The sequence below is a fragment of the Zonotrichia albicollis genome, chromosome 8 (assembly GCF_047830755.1).
Source record: "Zonotrichia albicollis isolate bZonAlb1 chromosome 8, bZonAlb1.hap1, whole genome shotgun sequence".
Taxonomy (NCBI): Eukaryota; Metazoa; Chordata; class Aves; order Passeriformes; family Passerellidae; genus Zonotrichia; species Zonotrichia albicollis.
Window position 1 is genome coordinate 34,360,877 of NC_133826.1, and position 23,589 is coordinate 34,384,465.

The 23,589-nt window shown below is 54.9% G+C and overlaps 1 long non-coding RNA gene across 1 annotated transcript in view; it reads right to left on the minus strand.

The window, feature by feature from the left end:
* LOC141729888 (uncharacterized) overlaps positions 1 to 21,409 on the minus strand; it is a 751,946-nt gene extending 730,537 nt beyond the window's left edge. The window contains exons 1-2 of the long non-coding RNA XR_012581453.1: positions 21,216 to 21,409; positions 19,918 to 20,045 (exon numbers count right to left, since the gene is read on the minus strand). This is a non-coding gene — a long non-coding RNA (uncharacterized LOC141729888). The remainder of the gene's footprint in view (positions 1 to 19,917; positions 20,046 to 21,215) is intronic.
* Positions 21,410 to 23,589: the final 2,180 nt, after the last annotated feature.

Below are 23,589 nucleotides of genomic sequence, written 5' to 3' on the forward strand. Positions count from 1 at the left end.
CCATGAACCCAGACGTCTCTGGGTGGTTTACTCCCTTTCTCTCCTTCCTCCAACCCCCTGGGGCCCCATACATACCGTATTCTCCTCCGCAGGCCAGCGGGTCGTTGTCTGTCCTCGCAGGTGGCAAGTTGAGACAAGCGGAGCCCCACCAGGAAAAAATCCTGGGGCGCGCCTTGGAGGTCCGTCTATCCCCCCTGCCCCCGCGGGGACAGAGAACTCCTGCCTGGCTCGCCAAAATGTTTTGCGGAGAAAAGAAGAAACCTCACAACTTGTAAAAGTTGTAAAGCCCGGTATGCTTTATTACGACGCGCGCCGGACGCAAGACTCCCCAAAAGGGCATGCGTGCCCCTGGAGACTCCGAGTCCCCTTTTTATCCCCCCTTCCAAATGCATATGCATACAGTTTCAAATTAAGTCCATACATATTCATTCCACACGACATTTAGCACTAATTCTTCTTTATCGAAGGAATTCCTAAGTCGGGGGCAGATTGACCTCGTGGTCTTTCTGTTTTTCTTTCTCTGTCTCCTTGCTGTCTCTGGAACGCGGCCTCTCCTTCAGCTTTAGCTCCACAGACCCTTCACCTCTCCCAGACACTTCACCTAGTTCAGGATGGATTACTCTGTCTCACACAGGAACCTGGACAAGCTTGAGAAGTGGGAGACAGCCTCATCTGACAACCTCACGAGGTCCCACAAGGCCAAGTGCCAAGTGCTGCACCTGGCCTGGGACAATTCCTGAATCCATCCAGGCCAGAAGAGACGTTCAGATCTGTCTGTTTGGTGCTGCCTCCCTGGCTGCTCCCAGCGCCTCCAGAAGCACTGGCTGGCTCTTGGCCTGGCCCGTGCCCACCTCCAGCAGGGCTGGCCAGAGGGGAGCCCCCCCAGGCTGTGCCTCTGCCCCCCAGCCCCTGTGGGCAGAGTGGGGCTGCTGTGGGTGGGCTCCAGAGGGGAATGGCCTTGCAGCAGAAAGTGCTGGAGAGAGCCCAGGGACCTTTATGAAAATGAGCACAAATAAATTCATTGTGATTTACCGGACTCAGAGTAGAAGGGATGAAATTCAGGTTTGATATAGAAAATACTTCTTCCCTGTGAGGGTGGTGAAGTCCTGGCACAGGTTGCTCAGAGGAGCATAGTAAATAAAGTTTCAGAATTCTTCATTTCTGTCCCATTTGTATTCCATAAGTTCAGGTTTAGTTTTCAGAGTGCCACCTTCTCTGCTGCTTGTCATTTGTGTCCTTCTGTCTCTCGTGCCTTCTTTTGTCTGCTCTTTTTCCCTTCCAGGGTCTCTTTTTACCTGTGGCAGCTCCCAGCCAAAGACCCTCCCCTGACTTTTTTTTCCCTTCCCAATCCAGGTGCTAAAACAGCCCTGGATGAAATTATGGAGGCTGGCAGTGAAATGTCTTTGTATTATCTTGCTCCACTTGTGTCTTGGCCCCTTCAGAATTTTGCCCTGAAGGGCAGGAACGTATTTTCCTTGCTGGCAGCTGGAATTGCAGCCCATGGCAGTGAGTGCCAGAGATGTCAGAGGGCAATTGCTGAGGCTGCCAGGGCGCTGCTCCTGCCGTGCCAGCCAAGGGAGCTGTGCAGGGCAGGGTCAGGCTGCAGCAGCTGCAGACAGCAAAGGTGGCTTTGCTGCACATTCTGCGGCTGGAAAGCAGAGGGAAGAAGGAAAGGGAGTCCCTGACGGAATCCTGGAATGCTTGTGGCTGGAAGGAACCTGGCTATGGTTCCATCCAGGGTTAAGGTGCCATGAGGGAGAGGTGCCTCTGCCCCAGTAAAGGCACAAATGAGATAATAGGAGAACAAAACCAGATTTTTTTGGACATGGATTTTATTGAACAAGAAATGGGAGCTAGGGAGATAGAAGTACAAAAGAGGTCTTGGAGAGAGAGAGCTTCTTATTATCTCTTCTTCCTTCTTTCTCTTCTTCTTTCTCTTCTTTCTTCTTCTTTAAAATATTCTTATTTTCGTTCTAATGAAGCTTATTCACTTGTTATGCTTACTTACTATGTCATTCTTATTTTCTTAATATTCTTATATTCATTACTACTTTTTCATCTTCTTATTCCTATTCTTCTTATTCTTACTAAATTTGCTACTACTATTTCTTCTTCATCTTCTTATTCCTATTCTTCTTATTCTTACTAAATTTACTATTTCTTGTTCTTCGTTTTTTTTTTTTTTTTTACTACTACCATTTATAAATGGAACTTTAACTTGTGTTGGAAGAATGGTACGAGTCAAAGTCCTGGCACTGGGTGAGCGTCAGGGTCTCTTTCCACCTCGATGACTCTGTGGATTCACTGCTGAGCGCTCTGGCACCAGTTGTGTCCCATGGGTGTTGTTTGGGGCTGGTCACAGCAGCGACTTTGGCTGTTGGGGAGATGATCGAGGGCAGCCGAGGCTGCGGGGCCGTGTCCAGGCCGAGGCCGCCCGTGTGGCTCGGTGGGGCCCCGCGCGGGGAGCAGCCGCCATCGGCCGGCGCGGGCTGGGCAGGGCCACGGGCGCTACTCCTGCAGCTGCCGTGCCAGGCAGGGCCAGCAGAGCAGCGCCCGCAGCGCCCGCAGCGCCCGCCTCAGGCAGCCGGGCCGTTTGCTCGGGGCAGGCGGCTGCTGCCTGCGGGCCTGCGCTCCCGGCTGCGGAGCTGGGGCGCCGCGAGGGCTCTGTGGCCCTGCCTCAGGCCCCTGCTGGCCCACGGAGGCTTCGCTGTACAGGGAGGGAAAGGAGCCATACAGGAACTCCGGTGCCTGCCTCTCAAACCAGACCTCCTGAGGGGCGGGCAGCTCATCTGCTGCAGGATCTGGCAGCCTTTGGGCCCTGCCTTCTGCTTCATACATCTCGAGGACGCTGATTTCATCCCAGTCGGCCTCGTCCTCCTCCTCCCACAGCAAGGGAGTGGGCCCGAAGCTGAAGACGCTTAGATGGTCACTGCAGTCCTGTGGGAGGTCTGTGATGGTGCTGTCCTCCTCCACGGAGTCTCGGAGATCTCTGAGCTCCGGTTCACTGCAGTCGTCCCAGCTAGAGAGGTCTTGGGAGCTGCTGAACTCTCCTTGGGATGGTTCTTGCTCGACCTCACCTTGGCGGTCTTCGGAAAGCTCAGTCTGGCTGCAGTATTCCCAGTCTGAGCTCCCGTCCTCATTCTCCTCCTCTGCCAGCAGCGACCCCTGCTCTGCCTCTTCCAGCTGCTCCCTGGGGGTTTGGGCTCCCAGTGGGCTGCGTGAGGGGCTGGGGGGGCAGCAGGGGCTGTCGGGAGCGGAGACTGGGCTCTGTGTCCCTGCTGATGGCACCTCTTCACTGCGGGCAGGAGAATGTGCCTGCTTTTCCCGGCTGCTCACGCTTCCTTCCCCTTGCTGGGTCAGCTCTGGGTCAGTCACCTGGTAGGGTTGTTGCTCTGCCCCATCTCCCCAGAGCACCCTCACAGCTGCTTCCTTTGCTGTCATTGCTGGTACCAGTGGGTAGAATTCACAGCTTCTCATGTCTTCGCTCAGATGAAGCTCTCGGGCCTCAACATCTCCCCACTTGTCAGCCATGTCGTGTTTCTTCTCTTTGTGATGGGTCTCTCCTCCTCCTCAGTGTCAGGCTGTGGCCAGACTGAGGCACCCAGTGCCCCCACCAAGTGCCTGCTGAGGGCCTGGTCTTGACCCCAGCTGGACAGGGGGCTGGGTGACTGGAAGGAGTTGAGGTTTCTTGTTGTCTTCTTGCTGTACAGGGAGCTCCTGTAGCAGAGACAGAGACAGAGACAGATCCCGGGAGCTGCTTCCTTCGATGAGAGTGGCTCTCACGGGACTGGGCACCCCAGGGCTCCGCACCCCTTCCATACACCCTCAGCCATGGTGGAACCCTCTGATGTCACAATGGTCTCTGGGCACCACCATGTCCTGCATCATCAAGGGCCACACCCAGTGCCCCTTCAGCAGCTGAGCCCACTGGAAGCTGCATGGAGCCCAGGCCCTTCCTGCAGTCCCACAGTGCACCCACTGTGTCATGGTCCTACTTGACAGCCTGACCTGCACCCTGCAGAGCCCTGCCTTGGCAGAGTGGGCTGCTGTGGGCACGAGCCCTTGGCCAGATGGACGCAGCCAGGGACTTGTGGGCAGTGGCTCCGTGTGCAGGATCAGACTGGGCATGGGGAGTGTCTCTCTCAGGGCTCTGCCTTGGCCCTGGGGCTCTTTTGTGGCTTCCCCAATGACACAGGCAGTGCATCAATCAGCATGTTTGCAGGGGATGGGGGAGCTGAGTGGGGCAGGGGCACCATGGCAAGATTTGGGCATGCACAGGAACCTGGACAAGCTTGAGAAGTGGGAGACAGCCTCATCTGACAACCTCACGAGGTCCCACAAGGCCAAGTGCCAGGTGCTGCACCTGGCCTGGGACAATTCCTGAATCCATCCAGGCCAGAAGAGACGTTCAGATCTGTCTGTTTGGTGCTGCCTCCCTGGCTGCTCCCAGCGCCTCCAGAAGCAGCACTGGCTGGCTCTTGGCCTGGCCCGTGCCCACCTCCAGCAGGGCTGGCCAGAGGGGAGCCCCCCCAGGCTGTGCCTCTGCCCCCCAGCCCCTGTGGGCAGAGTGGGGCTGCTGTGGGTGGGCTCCAGAGGGGAATGGCCTTGCAGCAGAAAGTGCTGGAGAGAGCCCAGGGACCTTTATGAAAATGAGCACAAATAAATTCATTGTGATTTACCGGACTCAGAGTAAAAGGGATGAAATTCAGGTTTGATATAGAAAATACTTCTTCCCTGTGAGGGTGGTGAAGTCCTGGCACAGGTTGCTCAGAGGAGCATAGTAAATAAAGTTTCAGAATTCTTCATTTCTGTCCCATTTGTATTCCATAAGTTCAGGTTTAGTTTTCAGAGTGCCACCTTCTCTGCTGCTTGTCATTTGTGTCCTTCTGTCTCTCGTGCCTTCTTTTGTCTGCTCTTTTTCCCTTCCAGGGTCTCTTTTTACCTGTGGCAGCTCCCAGCCAAAGACCCTCCCCTGACTTTTTTTTCCCTTCCCAATCCAGGTGCTAAAACAGCCCTGGATGAAATTATGGAGGCTGGCAGTGAAATGTCTTTGTATTATCTTGCTCCACTTGTGTCTTGGCCCCTTCAGAATTTTGCCCTGAAGGGCAGGAACGTATTTTCCTTGCTGGCAGCTGGAATTGCAGCCCATGGCAGTGAGTGCCAGAGATGTCAGAGGGCAATTGCTGAGGCTGCCAGGGCGCTGCTCCTGCCGTGCCAGCCAAGGGAGCTGTGCAGGGCAGGGTCAGGCTGCAGCAGCTGCAGACAGCAAAGGCGGCTTTGCTGCACATTCTGCGGCTGGAAAGCAGAGGGAAGAAGGAAAGGGAGTCCCTGACGGAATCCTGGAATGCTTGTGGCTGGAAGGAACCTGGCTATGGTTCCATCCAGGGTTAAGGTGCCATGAGGGAGAGGTGCCTCTGCCCCAGTAAAGGCACAAATGAGACCATAGGAGAACAAAACCAGATTTTTTTGGACATGGATTTTATTGAACAAGAAATGGGAGCTAGGGAGATAGAAGTACAAAAGAGGTCTTGGAGAGAGAGAGCTTCTTATTATCTCTTCTTCCTTCTTTCTCTTCTTCTTTCTCTTCTTTCTTCTTCTTTAAAATATTCTTATTTTCGTTCTAATGAAGCTTATTCACTTGTTATGCTTACTTACTATGTCATTCTTATTTTCTTAATATTCTTATATTCATTACTACTTTTTCATCTTCTTATTCCTATTCTTCTTATTCTTACTAAATTTGCTACTACTATTTCTTCTTCATCTTCTTATTCCTACTCTTCTTATTCTTACTAAATTTACTACTACTATTTCTTCTTCATCTTCTTATTCCTATTCTTCTTATTCTTACTAAATTTACTATTTCTTCTTCTTCTTTTTTTTTTTTTTTTTACTACTACCATTTCTTAAATGGAACTTTAACTTGTTTTGGAAGAATGGTACGAGTCAAAGTCCTGGCACTGGGTGAGCGTCAGGGTCTCTTTCCACCTCGATGACTCTGTGGATTCACTGCTGAGCGCTCTGGCACCAGTTGTGTCCCATGGGTGTTGTTTGGGGCTGGTCACAGCAGCGACTTTGGCTGTTGGGGAGATGATCGAGGGCAGCCGAGGCTGCGGGGCCGTGTCCAGGCCGAGGCCGCCCGTGTGGCTCCGTGGGGCCCCGCGCGGGGAGCAGCCGCCATCGGCCGGCGTGGGCTGGGCAGGGCCACGGGCGCTACTCCTGCAGCTGCCGTGCCAGGCAGGGCCAGCAGAGCAGCGCCCGCAGCGCCCGCAGCGCCCGCCTCAGGCGGCCGGGCCGTTTGCTCGGGGCAGGCGGCTGCTGCCTGCGGGCCTGCGCTCCCGGCTGCGGAGCTGGGGCGCCGCGAGGGCTCTGTGGCCCTGCCTCGGGCCCCTGCTGGCCCACGGAGGCTTAGCTGTACAGGGAGGGAAACGAGCCATACAGGAACTCCGGTGCCTGCCTCTCAAACCAGACCTCCTGAGGGGCGGGCAGCTCATCTGCTGCAGGATCTGGCAGCCTTTGGGCCCTGCCTTCTGCTTCATACATCTCGAGGACGCTGATTTCATCCCAGTCGGCCTCGTCCTCCTCCTCCCACAGCAAGGGAGTGGGCCCGAAGCTGAAGACGCTTAGATGGTCACTGCAGTCCTGTGGGAGGTCTGTGATGGTGCTGTCCTCCTCCACGGAGTCTCGGAGATCTCTGAGCTCCGGTTCACTGCAGTCGTCCCAGCTAGAGAGGTCTTGGGAGCTGCTGAACTCTCCTTGGGATGGTTCTTGCTCGACCTCACCTTGGCGGTCTTCGGAAAGCTCAGTCTGGCTGCAGTATTCCCAGTCTGAGCTCCCGTCCTCATTCTCCTCCTCTGCCAGCAGCGACCCCTGCTCTGCCTCTTCCAGCTGCTCCCTGGGGGTTTGGGCTCCCAGTGGGCTGCGTGAGGGGCTGGGGGGGCAGCAGGGGCTGTCGGGAGCGGAGACTGGGCTCTGTGTCCCTGCTGATGGCACCTCTTCACTGGGGGCAGGAGAATGTGCCTGCTTTTCCCGGCTGCTCACGCTTCCTTCCCCTTGCTGGGTCAGCTCTGGGTCAGTCACCTGGTAGGGTTGTTGCTCTGCCCCATCTCCCCAGAGCACCCTCACAGCTGCTTCCTTTGCTGTCATTGCTGGTACCAGTGGGTAGAATTCACAGCTTCTCATGTCTTTGCTCAGATGAAGCTCTCGGGCCTCAACATCTCCCCACTTGTCAGCCATGTCGTGTTTCTTCTCTTTGTGATGGGTCTCTCCTCCTCCTCAGTGTCAGGCTGTGGCCATTCTGAGGCACCCAGTGCCCCCACCAAGTGCCTGCTGAGGGCCTGGTCTTGACCCCAGCTGGACAGGGGGCTGGGTGACTGGAAGGAGTTGAGGTTTCTTGTTGTCTTCTTGCTGTACAGGGAGCTCCTGTAGCAGAGACAGAGACAGAGACAGATCCCGGGAGCTGCTTCCTTCGATGAGAGTGGCTCTCACGGGACTGGGCACCCCAGGGCTCCGCACCCCTTCCATACACCCTCAGCCACGGTGGAACCCTCTGATGTCACAATGGTCTCTGGGCACCACCATGTCCTGCATCATCAAGGGCCACACCCAGTGCCCCTTCAGCAGCTGAGCCCACTGGAAGCTGCATGGAGCCCAGGCCCTTCCTGCAGTCCCACAGTGCACCCACTGTGTCATGGTCCTACTTGACAGCCTGACCTGCACCCTGCAGAGCCCTGCCTTGGCAGAGTGGGCTGCTGTGGGCACGAGCCCTTGGCCAGATGGACGCAGCCAGGGACTTGTGGGCAGTGGCTCCGTGTGCAGGATCAGACTGGGCATGGGGAGTGTCTCTCTCAGGGCTCTGCCTTGGCCCTGGGGCTCTTTTGTGGCTTCCCCAATGACACAGGCAGTGCATCAATCAGCATGTTTGCAGGGGATGGGGGAGCTGAGTGGGGCAGGGGCACCATGGCAAGATTTGGGCATGCACAGGAACCTGGACAAGCTTGAGAAGTGGGAGACAGCCTCATCTGACAACCTCACGAGGTCCCACAAGGCCAAGTGCCAGGTGCTGCACCTGGCCTGGGACAATTCCTGAATCCATCCAGGCCAGAAGAGACGTTCAGATCTGTCTGTTTGGTGCTGCCTCCCTGGCTGCTCCCAGCGCCTCCAGAAGCAGCACTGGCTGGCTCTTGGCCTGGCCCGTGCCCACCTCCAGCAGGGCTGGCCAGAGGGGAGCCCCCCCAGGCTGTGCCTCTGCCCCCCAGCCCCTGTGGGCAGAGTGGGGCTGCTGTGGGTGGGCTCCAGAGGGGAATGGCCTTGCAGCAGAAAGTGCTGGAGAGAGCCCAGGGACCTTTATGAAAATGAGCACAAATAAATTCATTGTGATTTACCGGACTCAGAGTAAAAGGGATGAAATTCAGGTTTGATATAGAAAATACTTCTTCCCTGTGAGGGTGGTGAAGTCCTGGCACAGGTTGCTCAGAGGAGCATAGTAAATAAAGTTTCAGAATTCTTCATTTCTGTCCCATTTGTATTCCATAAGTTCAGGTTTAGTTTTCAGAGTGCCACCTTCTCTGCTGCTTGTCATTTGTGTCCTTCTGTCTCTCGTGCCTTCTTTTGTCTGCTCTTTTTCCCTTCCAGGGTCTCTTTTTACCTGTGGCAGCTCCCAGCCAAAGACCCTCCCCTGACTTTTTTTTCCCTTCCCAATCCAGGTGCTAAAACAGCCCTGGATGAAATTATGGAGGCTGGCAGTGAAATGTCTTTGTATTATCTTGCTCCACTTGTGTCTTGGCCCCTTCAGAATTTTGCCCTGAAGGGCAGGAACGTATTTTCCTTGCTGGCAGCTGGAATTGCAGCTCATGGCAGTGAGTGCCAGAGATGTCAGAGGGCAATTGCTGAGGCTGCCAGGGCGCTGCTCCTGCCGTGCCAGCCAAGGGAGCTGTGCAGGGCAGGGTCAGGCTGCAGCAGCTGCAGACAGCAAAGGCGGCTTTGCTGCACATTCTGCAGCTGGAAAGCAGAGGGAAGAAGGAAAGGGAGTCCCTGACGGAATCCTGGAAGGCTTGTGGCTGGAAGGAACCTGGCTATGGTTCCATCCAGGGTTAAGGTGCCATGAGGGAGAGGTGCCTCTGCCCCAGTAAAGGCACAAATGAGACCATAGGAGAACAAAACCAGATTTTTTTGGACATGGATTTTATTGAACAAGAAATGGGAGCTAGGGAGATAGAAGTACAAACGAGGTCTTGGAGAGAGAGAGCTTCTTATTATCTCTTCTTCCTTCTTTCTCTTCTTCTTTCTCTTCTTTCTTCTTCTTTAAAATATTCTTATTTTCGTTCTAATGAAGCTTATTCACTTGTTATGCTTACTTACTATGTCATTCTTATTTTCTTAATATTCTTATATTCATTACTACTTTTTCATCTTCTTATTCCTATTCTTCTTATTCTTACTAAATTTGCTACTACTATTTCTTCTTCATCTTCTTATTCCTACTCTTCTTATTCTTACTAAATTTACTACTACTATTTCTTCTTCATCTTCTTATTCCTATTCTTCTTATTCTTACTAAATTTACTATTTCTTCTTCTTCTTTTTTTTTTTTTTTTTTACTACTACCATTTCTTAAATGGAACTTTAACTTGTTTTGGAAGAATGGTACGAGTCAAAGTCCTGGCACTGGGTGAGCGTCAGGGTCTCTTTCCACCTCGATGACTCTGTGGATTCACTGCTGAGCGCTCTGGCACCAGTTGTGTCCCATGGGTGTTGTTTGGGGCTGGTCACAGCAGCGACTTTGGCTGTTGGGGAGATGATCGAGGGCAGCCGAGGCTGCGGGGCCGTGTCCAGGCCGAGGCCGCCCGTGTGGCTCGGTGGGGCCCCGCACGGGGAGCAGCCGCCATCGGCCGGCGCGGGCTGGGCAGGGCCACGGGCGCTACTCCTGCAGCTGCCGTGCCAGGCAGGGCCAGCAGAGCAGCGCCCGCAGCGCCCGCAGCGCCCGCCTCAGGCGGCCGGGCCGTTTGCTCGGGGCAGGCGGCTGCTGCCTGCGGGCCTGCGCTCCCGGCTGCGGAGCTGGGGCGCCGCGAGGGCTCTGTGGCCCTGCCTCGGGCCCCTGCTGGCCCACGGAGGCTTCGCTGTACAGGGAGGGAAACGAGCCATACAGGAACTCCGGTGCCTGCCTCTCAAACCAGACCTCCTGAGGGGCGGGCAGCTCATCTGCTGCAGGATCTGGCAGCCTTTGGGCCCTGCCTTCTGCTTCATACATCTCGAGGACGCTGATTTCATCCCAGTCGGCCTCGTCCTCCTCCTCCCACAGCAAGGGAGTGGGCCCGAAGCTGAAGACGCTTAGATGGTCACTGCAGTCCTGTGGGAGGTCTGTGATGGTGCTGTCCTCCTCCACGGAGTCTCGGAGATCTCTGAGCTCCGGTTCACTGCAGTCGTCCCAGCTAGAGAGGTCTTGGGAGCTGCTGAACTCTCCTTGGGATGGTTCTTGCTCGACCTCACCTTGGCGGTCTTCGGAAAGCTCAGTCTGGCTGCAGTATTCCCAGTCTGAGCTCCCGTCCTCATTCTCCTCCTCTGCCAGCAGCGACCCCTGCTCTGCCTCTTCCAGCTGCTCCCTGGGGGTTTGGGCTCCCAGTGGGCTGCGTGAGGGGCTGGGGGGGGCAGCAGGGGCTGTCGGGAGCGGAGACTGGGCTCTGTGTCCCTGCTGATGGCACCTCTTCACTGGGGGCAGGAGAATGTGCCTGCTTTTCCCGGCTGCTCACGCTTCCTTCCCCTTGCTGGGTCAGCTCTGGGTCAGTCACCTGGTAGGGTTGTTGCTCTGCCCCATCTCCCCAGAGCACCCTCACAGCTGCTTCCTTTGCTGTCATTGCTGGTACCAGTGGGTAGAATTCACAGCTTCTCATGTCTTCGCTCAGATGAAGCTCTCGGGCCTCAACATCTCCCCACTTGTCAGCCATGTCGTGTTTCTTCTCTTTGTGATGGGTCTCTCCTCCTCCTCAGTGTCAGGCTGTGGCCAGACTGAGGCACCCAGTGCCCCCACCAAGTGCCTGCTGAGGGCCTGGTCTTGACCCCAGCTGGACAGGGGGCTGGGTGACTGGAAGGAGTTGAGGTTTCTTGTTGTCTTCTTGCTGTACAGGGAGCTCCTGTAGCAGAGACAGAGACAGAGACAGATCCCGGGAGCTGCTTCCTTCGATGAGAGTGGCTCTCACGGGACTGGGCACCCCAGGGCTCCGCACCCCTTCCATACACCCTCAGCCATGGTGGAACCCTCTGATGTCACAATGGTCTCTGGGCACCACCATGTCCTGCATCATCAAGGGCCACACCCAGTGCCCCTTCAGCAGCTGAGCCCACTGGAAGCTGCATGGAGCCCAGGCCCTTCCTGCAGTCCCACAGTGCACCCACTGTGTCATGGTCCTACTTGACAGCCTGACCTGCACCCTGCAGAGCCCTGCCTTGGCAGAGTGGGCTGCTGTGGGCACGAGCCCTTGGCCAGATGGACGCAGCCAGGGACTTGTGGGCAGTGGCTCCGTGTGCAGGATCAGACTGGGCATGGGGAGTGTCTCTCTCAGGGCTCTGCCTTGGCCCTGGGGCTCTTTTGTGGCTTCCCCAATGACACAGGCAGTGCATCAATCAGCATGTTTGCAGGGGATGGGGGAGCTGAGTGGGGCAGGGGCACCATGGCAAGATTTGGGCATGCACAGGAACCTGGACAAGCTTGAGAAGTGGGAGACAGCCTCATCTGACAACCTCACGAGGTCCCACAAGGCCAAGTGCCAGGTGCTGCACCTGGCCTGGGACAATTCCTGAATCCATCCAGGCCAGAAGAGACGTTCAGATCTGTCTGTTTGGTGCTGCCTCCCTGGCTGCTCCCAGCGCCTCCAGAAGCAGCACTGGCTGGCTCTTGGCCTGGCCCGTGCCCACCTCCAGCAGGGCTGGCCAGAGGGGAGCCCCCCCAGGCTGTGCCTCTGCCCCCCAGCCCCTGTGGGCAGAGTGGGGCTGCTGTGGGTGGGCTCCAGAGGGGAATGGCCTTGCAGCAGAAAGTGCTGGAGAGAGCCCAGGGACCTTTATGAAAATGAGCACAAATAAATTCATTGTGATTTACCGGACTCAGAGTAAAAGGGATGAAATTCAGGTTTGATATAGAAAATACTTCTTCCCTGTGAGGGTGGTGAAGTCCTGGCACAGGTTGCTCAGAGGAGCATAGTAAATAAAGTTTCAGAATTCTTCATTTCTGTCCCATTTGTATTCCATAAGTTCAGGTTTAGTTTTCAGAGTGCCACCTTCTCTGCTGCTTGTCATTTGTGTCCTTCTGTCTCTCGTGCCTTCTTTTGTCTGCTCTTTTTCCCTTCCAGGGTCTCTTTTTACCTGTGGCAGCTCCCAGCCAAAGACCCTCCCCTGACTTTTTTTTCCCTTCCCAATCCAGGTGCTAAAACAGCCCTGGATGAAATTATGGAGGCTGGCAGTGAAATGTCTTTGTATTATCTTGCTCCACTTGTGTCTTGGCCCCTTCAGAATTTTGCCCTGAAGGGCAGGAACGTATTTTCCTTGCTGGCAGCTGGAATTGCAGCCCATGGCAGTGAGTGCCAGAGATGTCAGAGGGCAATTGCTGAGGCTGCCAGGGCGCTGCTCCTGCCGTGCCAGCCAAGGGAGCTGTGCAGGGCAGGGTCAGGCTGCAGCAGCTGCAGACAGCAAAGGCGGCTTTGCTGCACATTCTGCGGCTGGAAAGCAGAGGGAAGAAGGAAAGGGAGTCCCTGACGGAATCCTGGAATGCTTGTGGCTGGAAGGAACCTGGCTATGGTTCCATCCAGGGTTAAGGTGCCATGAGGGAGAGGTGCCTCTGCCCCAGTAAAGGCACAAATGAGACCATAGGAGAACAAAACCAGATTTTTTTGGACATGGATTTTATTGAACAAGAAATGGGAGCTAGGGAGATAGAAGTACAAAAGAGGTCTTGGAGAGAGAGAGCTTCTTATTATCTCTTCTTCCTTCTTTCTCTTCTTCTTTCTCTTCTTTCTTCTTCTTTAAAATATTCTTATTTTCGTTCTAATGAAGCTTATTCACTTGTTATGCTTACTTACTATGTCATTCTAATTTTCTTAATATTCTTATATTCATTACTACTTTTTCATCATCTTATTCCTATTCTTCTTATTCTTACTAAATTTACTACTACTATTTCTTCTTCATCTTCTTATTCCTATTCTTCTTATTCTTACTAAATTTACTATTTCTTCTTCTTCTTTTTTTTTTTTTTTTTTTACTACTACCATTTCTTAAATGGAACTTTAACTTGTGTTGGAAGAATGGTACGAGTCAAAGTCCTGGCACTGGGTGAGCGTCAGGGTCTCTTTCCACCTCGATGACTCTGTGGATTCACTGCTGAGCGCTCTGGCACCAGTTGTGTCCCATGGGTGTTGTTTGGGGCTGGTCACAGCAGCGACTTTGGCTGTTGGGGAGATGATCGAGGGCAGCCGAGGCTGCGGGGCCGTGTCCAGGCCGAGGCCGCCCGTGTGGCTCCGTGGGGCCCCGCGCGGGGAGCAGCCGCCATCGGCCGGCGCGGGCTGGGCAGGGCCACGGGCGCTACTCCTGCAGCTGCCGTGCCAGGCAGGGCCAGCAGAGCAGCGCCCGCAGCGCCCGCAGCGCCCGCCTCAGGCGGCCGGGCCGTTTGCTCGGGGCAGGCGGCTGCTGCCTGCGGGCCTGCGCTCCCGGCTGCGCAGCTGGGGCGCCGCGAGGGCTCTGTGGCCCTGCCTCGGGCCCCTGCTGGCCCACGGAGGCTTCGCTGTACAGGGAGGGAAAGGAGCCATACAGGAACTCCGGTGCCTGCCTCTCAAACCAGACCTCCTGAGGGGCGGGCAGCTCATCTGCTGCAGGATCTGGCAGCCTTTGGGCCCTGCCTTCTGCTTCATACATCTCGAGGACGCTGATTTCATCCCAGTCGGCCTCGTCCTCCTCCTCCCACAGCAAGGGAGTGGGCCCGAAGCTGAAGACGCTTAGATGGTCACTGCAGTCCTGTGGGAGGTCTGTGATGGTGCTGTCCTCCTCCACGGAGTCTCGGAGATCTCTGAGCTCCGGTTCACTGCAGTCGTCCCAGCTAGAGAGGTCTTGGGAGCTGCTGAACTCTCCTTGGGATGGTTCTTGCTCGACCTCACCTTGGCGGTCTTCGGAAAGCTCAGTCTGGCTGCAGTATTCCCAGTCTGAGCTCCCGTCCTCATTCTCCTCCTCTGCCAGCAGCGACACCTGCTCTGCCTCTTCCAGCTGCTCCCTGGGGGTTTGGGCTCCCAGTGGGCTGCGTGAGGGGCTGGGGGGGCAGCAGGGGCTGTCGGGAGCGGAGACTGGGCTCTGTGTCCCTGCTGATGGCACCTCTTCACTGCGGGCAGGAGAATGTGCCTGCTTTTCCCGGCTGCTCACGCTTCCTTCCCCTTGCTGGGTCAGCTCTGGGTCAGTCACCTGGTAGGGTTGTTGCTCTGCCCCATCTCCCCAGAGCACCCTCACAGCTGCTTCCTTTGCTGTCATTGCTGGTACCAGTGGGTAGAATTCACAGCTTCTCATGTCTTCGCTCAGATGAAGCTCTCGGGCCTCAACATCTCCCCACTTGTCAGCCATGTCGTGTTTCTTCTCTTTGTGATGGGTCTCTCCTCCTCCTCAGTGTCAGGCTGTGGCCAGACTGAGGCACCCAGTGCCCCCACCAAGTGCCTGCTGAGGGCCTGGTCTTGACCCCAGCTGGACAGGGGGCTGGGTGACTGGAAGGAGTTGAGGTTTCTTGTTGTCTTCTTGCTGTACAGGGAGCTCCTGTAGCAGAGACAGAGACAGAGACAGATCCCGGGAGCTGCTTCCTTCGATGAGAGTGGCTCTCACGGGACTGGGCACCCCAGGGCTCCGCACCCCTTCCATACACCCTCAGCCATGGTGGAACCCTCTGATGTCACAATGGTCTCTGGGCACCACCATGTCCTGCATCATCAAGGGCCACACCCAGTGCCCCTTCAGCAGCTGAGCCCACTGGAAGCTGCATGGAGCCCAGGCCCTTCCTGCAGTCCCACAGTGCACCCACTGTGTCATGGTCCTACTTGACAGCCTGACCTGCACCCTGCAGAGCCCTGCCTTGGCAGAGTGGGCTGCTGTGGGCACGAGCCCTTGGCCAGATGGACGCAGCCAGGGACTTGTGGGCAGTGGCTCCGTGTGCAGGATCAGACTGGGCATGGGGAGTGTCTCTCTCAGGGCTCTGCCTTGGCCCTGGGGCTCTTTTGTGGCTTCCCCAATGACACAGGCAGTGCATCAATCAGCATGTTTGCAGGGGATGGGGGAGCTGAGTGGGGCAGGGGCACCATGGCAAGATTTGGGCATGCACAGGAACCTGGACAAGCTTGAGAAGTGGGAGACAGCCTCATCTGACAACCTCACGAGGTCCCACAAGGCCAAGTGCCAGGTGCTGCACCTGGCCTGGGACAATTCCTGAATCCATCCAGGCCAGAAGAGACGTTCAGATCTGTCTGTTTGGTGCTGCCTCCCTGGCTGCTCCCAGCGCCTCCAGAAGCAGCACTGGCTGGCTCTTGGCCTGGCCCGTGCCCACCTCCAGCAGGGCTGGCCAGAGGGGAGCCCCCCCAGGCTGTGCCTCTGCCCCCCAGCCCCTGTGGGCAGAGTGGGGCTGCTGTGGGTGGGCTCCAGAGGGGAATGGCCTTGCAGCAGAAAGTGCTGGAGAGAGCCCAGGGACCTTTATGAAAATGAGCACAAATAAATTCATTGTGATTTACCGGACTCAGAGTAAAAGGGATGAAATTCAGGTTTGATATAGAAAATACTTCTTCCCTGTGAGGGTGGTGAAGTCCTGGCACAGGTTGCTCAGAGGAGCATAGTAAATAAAGTTTCAGAATTCTTCATTTCTGTCCCATTTGTATTCCATAAGTTCAGGTTTAGTTTTCAGAGTGCCACCTTCTCTGCTGCTTGTCATTTGTGTCCTTCTGTCTCTCGTGCCTTCTTTTGTCTGCTCTTTTTCCCTTCCAGGGTCTCTTTTTACCTGTGGCAGCTCCCAGCCAAAGACCCTCCCCTGACTTTTTTTTCCCTTCCCAATCCAGGTGCTAAAACAGCCCTGGATGAAATTATGGAGGCTGGCAGTGAAATGTCTTTGTATTATCTTGCTCCACTTGTGTCTTGGCCCCTTCAGAATTTTGCCCTGAAGGGCAGGAACGTATTTTCCTTGCTGGCAGCTGGAATTGCAGCCCATGGCAGTGAGTGCCAGAGATGTCAGAGGGCAATTGCTGAGGCTGCCAGGGCGCTGCTCCTGCCGTGCCAGCCAAGGGAGCTGTGCAGGGCAGGGTCAGGCTGCAGCAGCTGCAGACAGCAAAGGCGGCTTTGCTGCACATTCTGCGGCTGGAAAGCAGAGGGAAGAAGGAAAGGGAGTCCCTGACGGAATCCTGGAATGCTTGTGGCTGGAAGGAACCTGGCTATGGTTCCATCCAGGGTTAAGGTGCCATGAGGGAGAGGTGCCTCTGCCCCAGTAAAGGCACAAATGAGACCATAGGAGAACAAAACCAGATTTTTTTGGACATGGATTTTATTGAACAAGAAATGGGAGCTAGGGAGATAGAAGTACAAAAGAGGTCTTGGAGAGAGAGAGCTTCTTATTATCTCTTCTTCCTTCTTTCTCTTCTTCTTTCTCTTCTTTCTTCTTCTTTAAAATATTCTTATTTTCGTTCTAATGAAGCTTATTCACTTGTTATGCTTACTTACTATGTCATTCTTATTTTCTTAATATTCTTATATTCATTACTACTTTTTCATCTTCTTATTCCTATTCTTCTTATTCTTACTAAATTTGCTACTACTATTTCTTCTTCATCTTCTTATTCCTGCTCTTCTTATTCTTACTAAATTTACTACTACTATTTCTTCTTCATCTTCTTATTCCTATTCTTCTTATTCTTACTAAATTTACTATTTCTTTTTCTTTTTTTTTTTTTTTTTTTACTACTACCATTTCTTAAACGGAACTTTAACTTGTGTTGGAAGAATGGTACGAGTCAAAGTCCTGGCACTGGGTGAGCGTCAGGGTCTCTTCCCACCTCGATGACTCTGTGGATTCACTGCTGAGCGCTCTGGCACCAGTTGTGTCCCATGGGTGTTGTTTGGGGCTGGTCACAGCAGCGACTTTGGCTGTTGGGGAGATGATCGAGGGCAGCCGAGGCTGCGGGGCCGTGTCCAGGCCGAGGCCGCCCGTGTGGCTCGGTGGGGCCCCGCGCGGGGAGCAGCCGCCATCGGCCGGCGCGGGCTGGGCAGGGCCACGGGCGCTACTCCTGCAGCTGCCGTGCCAGGCAGGGCCAGCAGAGCAGCGCCCGCAGCGCCCGCAGCGTCCGCCTCAGGCGGCCGGGCCGTTTGCTCGGGGCAGGCGGCTGCTGCCTGCGGGCCTGCGCTCCCGGCTGCGGGGCTGGGGCGCCGCGAGGGCTCTGTGGCCCTGCCTCGGGCCCCTGCTGGCCCACGGAGGCTTCGCTGTACAGGGAGGGAAACGAGCCATACAGGAACTCCGGTGCCTGCCTCTCAAACCAGACCTCCTGAGGGGCGGGCAGCTCATCTGCTGCAGGATCTGGCAGCCTTTGGGCCCTGCCTTCTGCTTCATACATCTCGAGGACGCTGATTTCCTCCCAGTCGGCCTCGTCCTCCTCCTCCCACAGCAAGGGAGTGGGCCCGAAGCTGAAGACGCTTAGATGGTCACTGCAGTCCTGTGGGAGGTCTGTGATGGTGCTGTCCTCCTCCACGGAGTCTCGGAGACCTCTGAGCTCCGGTTCACTGCAGTCGTCCCAGCTAGAGAGGTCTTGGGAGCTGCTGAACTCTCCTTGGGATGGTTCTTGCTCGACCTCACCTTGGCGGTCTTCGGAAAGCTCAGTCTGGCTGCAGTATTCCCAGTCTGAGCTCCCGTCCTCATTCTCCTCCTCTGCCAGCAGCGACCCCTGCTCTGCCTCTTCCAGCTGCTCCCTGGGGGTTTGGGCTCCCAGTGGGCTGCGTGAGGGGCTGGGGGGGCAGCAGGGGCTGTCGGGAGCGGAGACTGGGCTCTGTGTCCCTGCTGATGGCACCTCTTCACTGCGGGCAGGAGAATGTGCCTGCTTTTCCCGGCTGCTCACGCTTCCTTCCCCTTGCTGGGTCAGCTCTGGGTCAGTCACCTGGTAGGGTTGTTGCTCTGCCCCATCTCCCCAGAGCACCCTCACAGCTGCTTCCTTTGCTGTCATTGCTGGTACCAGTGGGTAGAATTCACAGCTTCTCATGTCTTCGCTCAGATGAAGCTCTCGGGCCTCAACATCTCCCCACTTGTCAGCCATGTCGTGTTTCTTCTCTTTGTGATGGGTCTCTCCTCCTCCTCAGTGTCAGGCTGTGGCCAGACTGAGGCAGCCAGTGCCCCCACCAAGTGCCTGCTGAGGGCCTGGTCTTGACCCCAGCTGGACAGGGGGCTGGGTGACTGGAAGGAGTTGAGGTTTCTTGTTGTCTTCTTGCTGTACAGGGAGCTCCTGTAGCAGAGACAGAGACAGAGACAGATCCCGGGAGCTGCTTCCTTCGATGAGAGTGGCTCTCACGGGACTGGGCCACCCCAGGGCTCCGCGCCCCTTCCATACACCCTCAGCCACGGTGGAACCCTCTGATGTCACAATGGTCTCTGGGCACCACCATGTCCTGCATCATCAAGGGCCACACCCAGTGCCCCTTCAGCAGCTGAGCCCACTGGAAGCTGCATGGAGCCCAGGCCCTTCCTGCAGTCCCACAGTGCACCCACTGTGTCATGGTCCTACTTGACAGCCTGACCTGCACCCTGCAGAGCCCTGCCTTGGCAGAGTGGGCTGCTGTGGGCACGAGCCCTTGGCCAGATGGACGCAGCCAGGGACTTGTGGGCATTGGCTCCGTGTGCAGGATCAGACTGGGCATGGGGAGTGTCTCTCTCAGGGCTCTGCCTTGGCCCTGGGGCTCTTTTGTGGCTTCCCCAATGACACAGGCAGTGCATCAATCAGCATGTTTGCAGGGGATGGGGGAGCTGAGTGGGGCAGGGGCACCATGGCAAGATTTGGGCATGCACAGGAACCTGGACAAGCTTGAGAAGTGGGAGACAGCCTCATCTGACAACCTCACGAGGTCCCACAAGGCCAAGTGCCAGGTGCTGCACCTGGCCTGGGACAATTCCTGAATCCATCCAGGCCAGAAGAGACGTTCAGATCTGTCTGTTTGGTGCTGCCTCCCTGGCTGCTCCCAGCGCCTCCAGAAGCAGCACTGGCTGGCTCTTGGCCTGGCCCGTGCCCACCTCCAGCAGGGCTGGCCAGAGGGGAGCCCCCCCAGGCTGTGCCTCTGTCGGATCTCAAGATCTCAGTCCTGAGTTGCTGAGCCACCGAGACCCCTTGGGGGTCTCGGGAGTCCTGGAATGTTGCCAGAAGTGTCTGGTGGCAGGACTTTGACCCTGCACAGGAGACGACAAGGATGAGGGCTTCACCGGGTGAATGGTGAAGGGATTAGTTAATTAGAGAGTGAGACACAAGGTTTAGGATTTATGTACAGGGGGGTTTAGAGGAGTAAGATGGAGGAATTGGGGTGTGTCCTGTCCTCCTCCTTCTTCCTCCTCTCCTCCATCTTCTTTGGCCACGGTGGCACCTTTCTATTGGTTATTACTAAGAGTACACCGAGTTATAAGAATAGATGGTATTGGGGAAAAATGATAAATATTGTATACGTAGCAAAGGGTATAAAGATAGGTGCCTGCCCCGGAGGGGGACAGAGTGTGCCCATGGCTGACTGCTGTGCGGATCTCTGTTCGGCTGAAAGAACATCTTTTAGATAAACAATTAATAAACATAAAACCAGAAAGAAGAACTGAAGCCTCTTCTCGTCCTTCAACACGCGTGGTGCCCCAAGGCCACCCCGGGCCTTTCAGGCCCCTCAAACAGCCGAGATAAACAGGACACTTGGCGTTCCCTGGGCGGACCAGAACCACCACAACCTTTCGGGGGAAGATAAACCGGCATTTGGCTTCCACTGGGTGAGCTCTGACCACCACAACCTTTCGGGGGGGCACCACCACCTTCAAAGCCCTGAAGAAAAAAAGAGAGAAGAAGAGAATAAAAAGCCAGCAGAGACTGCAAAAAAAAAACCAGCAGTCACTGAGAATTCCATCTCTCAGTTTCTGCCGAAGAGAATTCGTAGCAGAACAGCCCGGACTGGAACCAGAAGGCGCCCTGGGTCCACCTCTCGTGATCTGCTGGACAGACCGAGACGTCCAGACTGCTCTGAACGACAGATTTGGTAAGAAAGCCTGAAAAATAAGAACATGGGAGGCACACCTTCCCAGGAACAACGGGAAATTTTGTCCACCTTATAAGGTGTGACACAAACATACACAAAAAAAAAAAATTAATTAGCTCTGGCCTTAAAAGGCCAGGAAGGAACACCCCGAGACGCACCAGACGTCCGGGGGGGGGCCCTCGGAAGAGGGGGGAGCAGGACTCCGGAAAAAATTAGCTCTGGCCTTAAAAGGCCAGGAAGAAATAACCCCGAGACGCAGCAGACGTCCGGGGGGGGACTCTCTGAAAGAGAGGGGGGAGCAAGGCTCCAGGAAAGAAAAAATTAGCTCTGGCCTTAAAAGGCCGAGTAGAAAATGCTCTTGGAGAAAAAAGAGCAAGAAATATTATTAAAATACCCGGTCCCAAAACCCAGAAACCCTGGGAAACTCCCAAAAAAGCGTCCTGAAAGCCCAGAGAGCATGGAGGGCCAGGAGCAGGGGGGGGAGAGAGGGGATCGGGGGAGGCGCTTTCTCGCAGCCAGGCTGCAGCGGAGCAGGCGGGGAGCGCGGGTAAAGAAAAAACAAAAGACGCGTGTTCAGATACGGCTTTGCTAAGCTCAGGGCCGGGGGGTGCAGCGGCCCCGGGGGCCGGCAAGGTAGCAGAAACGCCCGCGGCGGGCAAAACTCGCAAAAAACCCGGGGGGGAGAAGCCACAAACCAAAGCCGGGGCGTCTGACCCATGCAGCGAAATTAGGGAAATTGCGCAATCCCAGAAAGGCTGCCGAGACGCAAGAGGCGCGCGGTTGTGACGCAAAAAAACCCGGTGCGAGTCGCGGCGGGCGCGGGTGCCGGCGGGGACGGCCTCACACACCGACATAGGGCCACACACACACACACAGCGTCGGAGGAGGAGGAGACAGTCAGGGGCAGACCGAGGGGGGAAAATTCAGAGGCGGAATAAAAAGGGAGAGGAAAAAATTACCTCGGGAGAGACACAGAGCAGCTCGGAAAGCACGCATGCGCCGAGCGCGGGCGGGGGCGGGCCAGACCCCCGGTGACGTCTCAGGTGAGGAGGGGCCCTCTCCAGACTTGGTGCCTTTGGTAAAAACCCTCGGGGTCCTAAGCCTCTCCCCTCCTGGGGAGGCTTGTGTGTGTTCTAACCCTATTGTCAGTTGAATCAAAAACTAGGTAACCCCTGAGTGCACAACATACCAGATCGGTTCAGCGGAGATACAGCATCATTTCGTAACGACTCTGCAACTATGCAACGATTTTCCTCAACAAGATATAAGAAGAAACGAATACTCAGACAAAAGTCGGGACTCAGACTGCAAAGGACAACTCAGAAGAGAAACAAGAGAAACGAAAGACTCTGGGGGGTTTTCCCTTTGGGGTCTTGAATATTTCTGTATAAGAACGAAAGACTCTGGGGGGTTTTCTCCTTGGGATCTTGAATTGCAATAGGCAATGGGATAAATTTACCTATTACAGGGGAAACTGACAAAGGATCATATATTGATCAGCTGGCAGATTTTTTTGACATTTCTCCCATTTGGAGAGGAATTTTAAGGGTGGATTTCTTTGACATTTCTCCCATTTGGAGAAGAATTTTAAGGGTAGGATTTTATGTTTTAATAGTTTAAGGTTTTATGTTGTAATAGTTCTCCTAGTCCTCATCCATGTCGTCCCAGATGCCATGAATCGGATTGTAAAAGAGGTTTTCTTGGGGCAAACAGAAGGGGGAGATGTCGGATCTCAAGATCTCAGTCCTGAGTTGCTGAGCCACCGAGACCCCTTGGGGGTCTCGGGAGTCCTGGAATGTTGCCAGAAGTGTCTGGTGGCAGGACTTTGACCCTGCACAGGAGACGACAAGGATGAGGGCTTCACCGGGTGAATGGTGAAGGGATTAGTTAATTAGAGAGTGAGACACAAGGTTTAGGATTTATGTACAGGGGGGTTTAGAGGAGTAAGATGGAGGAATTGGGGTGTGTCCTGTCCTCCTCCTTCTTCCTCCTCTCCTCCATCTTCTTTGGCCACGGTGGCACCTTTCTATTGGTTATTACTAAGAGTACACCGAGTTATAAGAATAGATGGTATTGGGGAAAAATGATAAATATTGTATACGTAGCAAAGGGTATAAAGATACGTGGCTGCCCGGAGGGCAAGGCAGAGTGTGCCCATAGCTGACTGCTGTGCGGATCTCTGTTGGGCTGAAAGAACATCTTTTAGATAAACAATTAATAAACATAAAACCAGAAAGAAGAACTGAAGCCTCTTCTCGTCCTTTGATACGCGGGCTGCGTCAAGGCCACCTCCGGGCCACCTCCGGGCCTCCCAGGCCCCTCAAACAGCCGGGATAAACCCAGATGCCTCTGCCCCGCAGCCCCTGTGGGCAGAGTGGGGCTGCTGTGGGTGGGCTCCAGAGGGGAATGGCCTTGCAGCAGAAAGTGCTGGAGAGAGCCCAGGGACCTTTATGAAAATGAGCACAAATAAATTCATTGTGATTTACCGGACTCAGAGTAAATGGGATGAAATTCAGGTTTGATATAGAAAATACTTCTTCCCTGTGAGGGTGGTGAAGTCCTGGCACAGGTTGCTCAGAGGAGCATAGTAAATAAAGTTTCAGAATTCTTCATTTCTGTCCCATTTGTATTCCATAAGTTCAGGTTTAGTTTTCAGAGTGCCACCTTCTCTGCTGCTTGTCATTTGTGTCCTTCTGTCTCTCGTGCCTTCTTTTGCCTGCTCTTTTTCCCTTCCAGGGTCTCTTTTTACCTGTGGCAGCTCCCAGCCAAAGACCCTCCCCTGACTTTTTTTTCCCTTCCCAATCCAGGTGCTAAAACAGCCCTGGATGAAATTATGGAGGCTGGCAGTGAAATGTCTTTGTATTATCTTGCTCCACTTGTGTCTTGGCCCCTTCAGAATTTTGCCCTGAAGGGCAGGAACGTATTTTCCTTGCTGGCAGCTGGAATTGCAGCTCATGGCAGTGAGTGCCAGAGATGTCAGAGGGCAATTGCTGAGGCTGCCAGGGCGCTGCTCCTGCCGTGCCAGCCAAGGGAGCTGTGCAGGGCAGGGTCAGGCTGCAGCAGCTGCAGACAGCAAAGGCGGCTTTGCTGCACATTCTGCGGCTGGAAAGCAGAGGGAAGAAGGAAAGGGAGTCCCTGACGGAATCCTGGAATGCTTGTGGCTGGAAGGAACCTGGCTATGGTTCCATCCAGGGTTAAGGTGCCATGAGGGAGAGGTGCCTCTGCCCCAGTAAAGGCACAAATGAGACCATAGGAGAACAAAACCAGATTTTTTTGGACATGGATTTTATTGAACAAGAAATGGGAGCTAGGGAGATAGAAGTACAAAAGAGG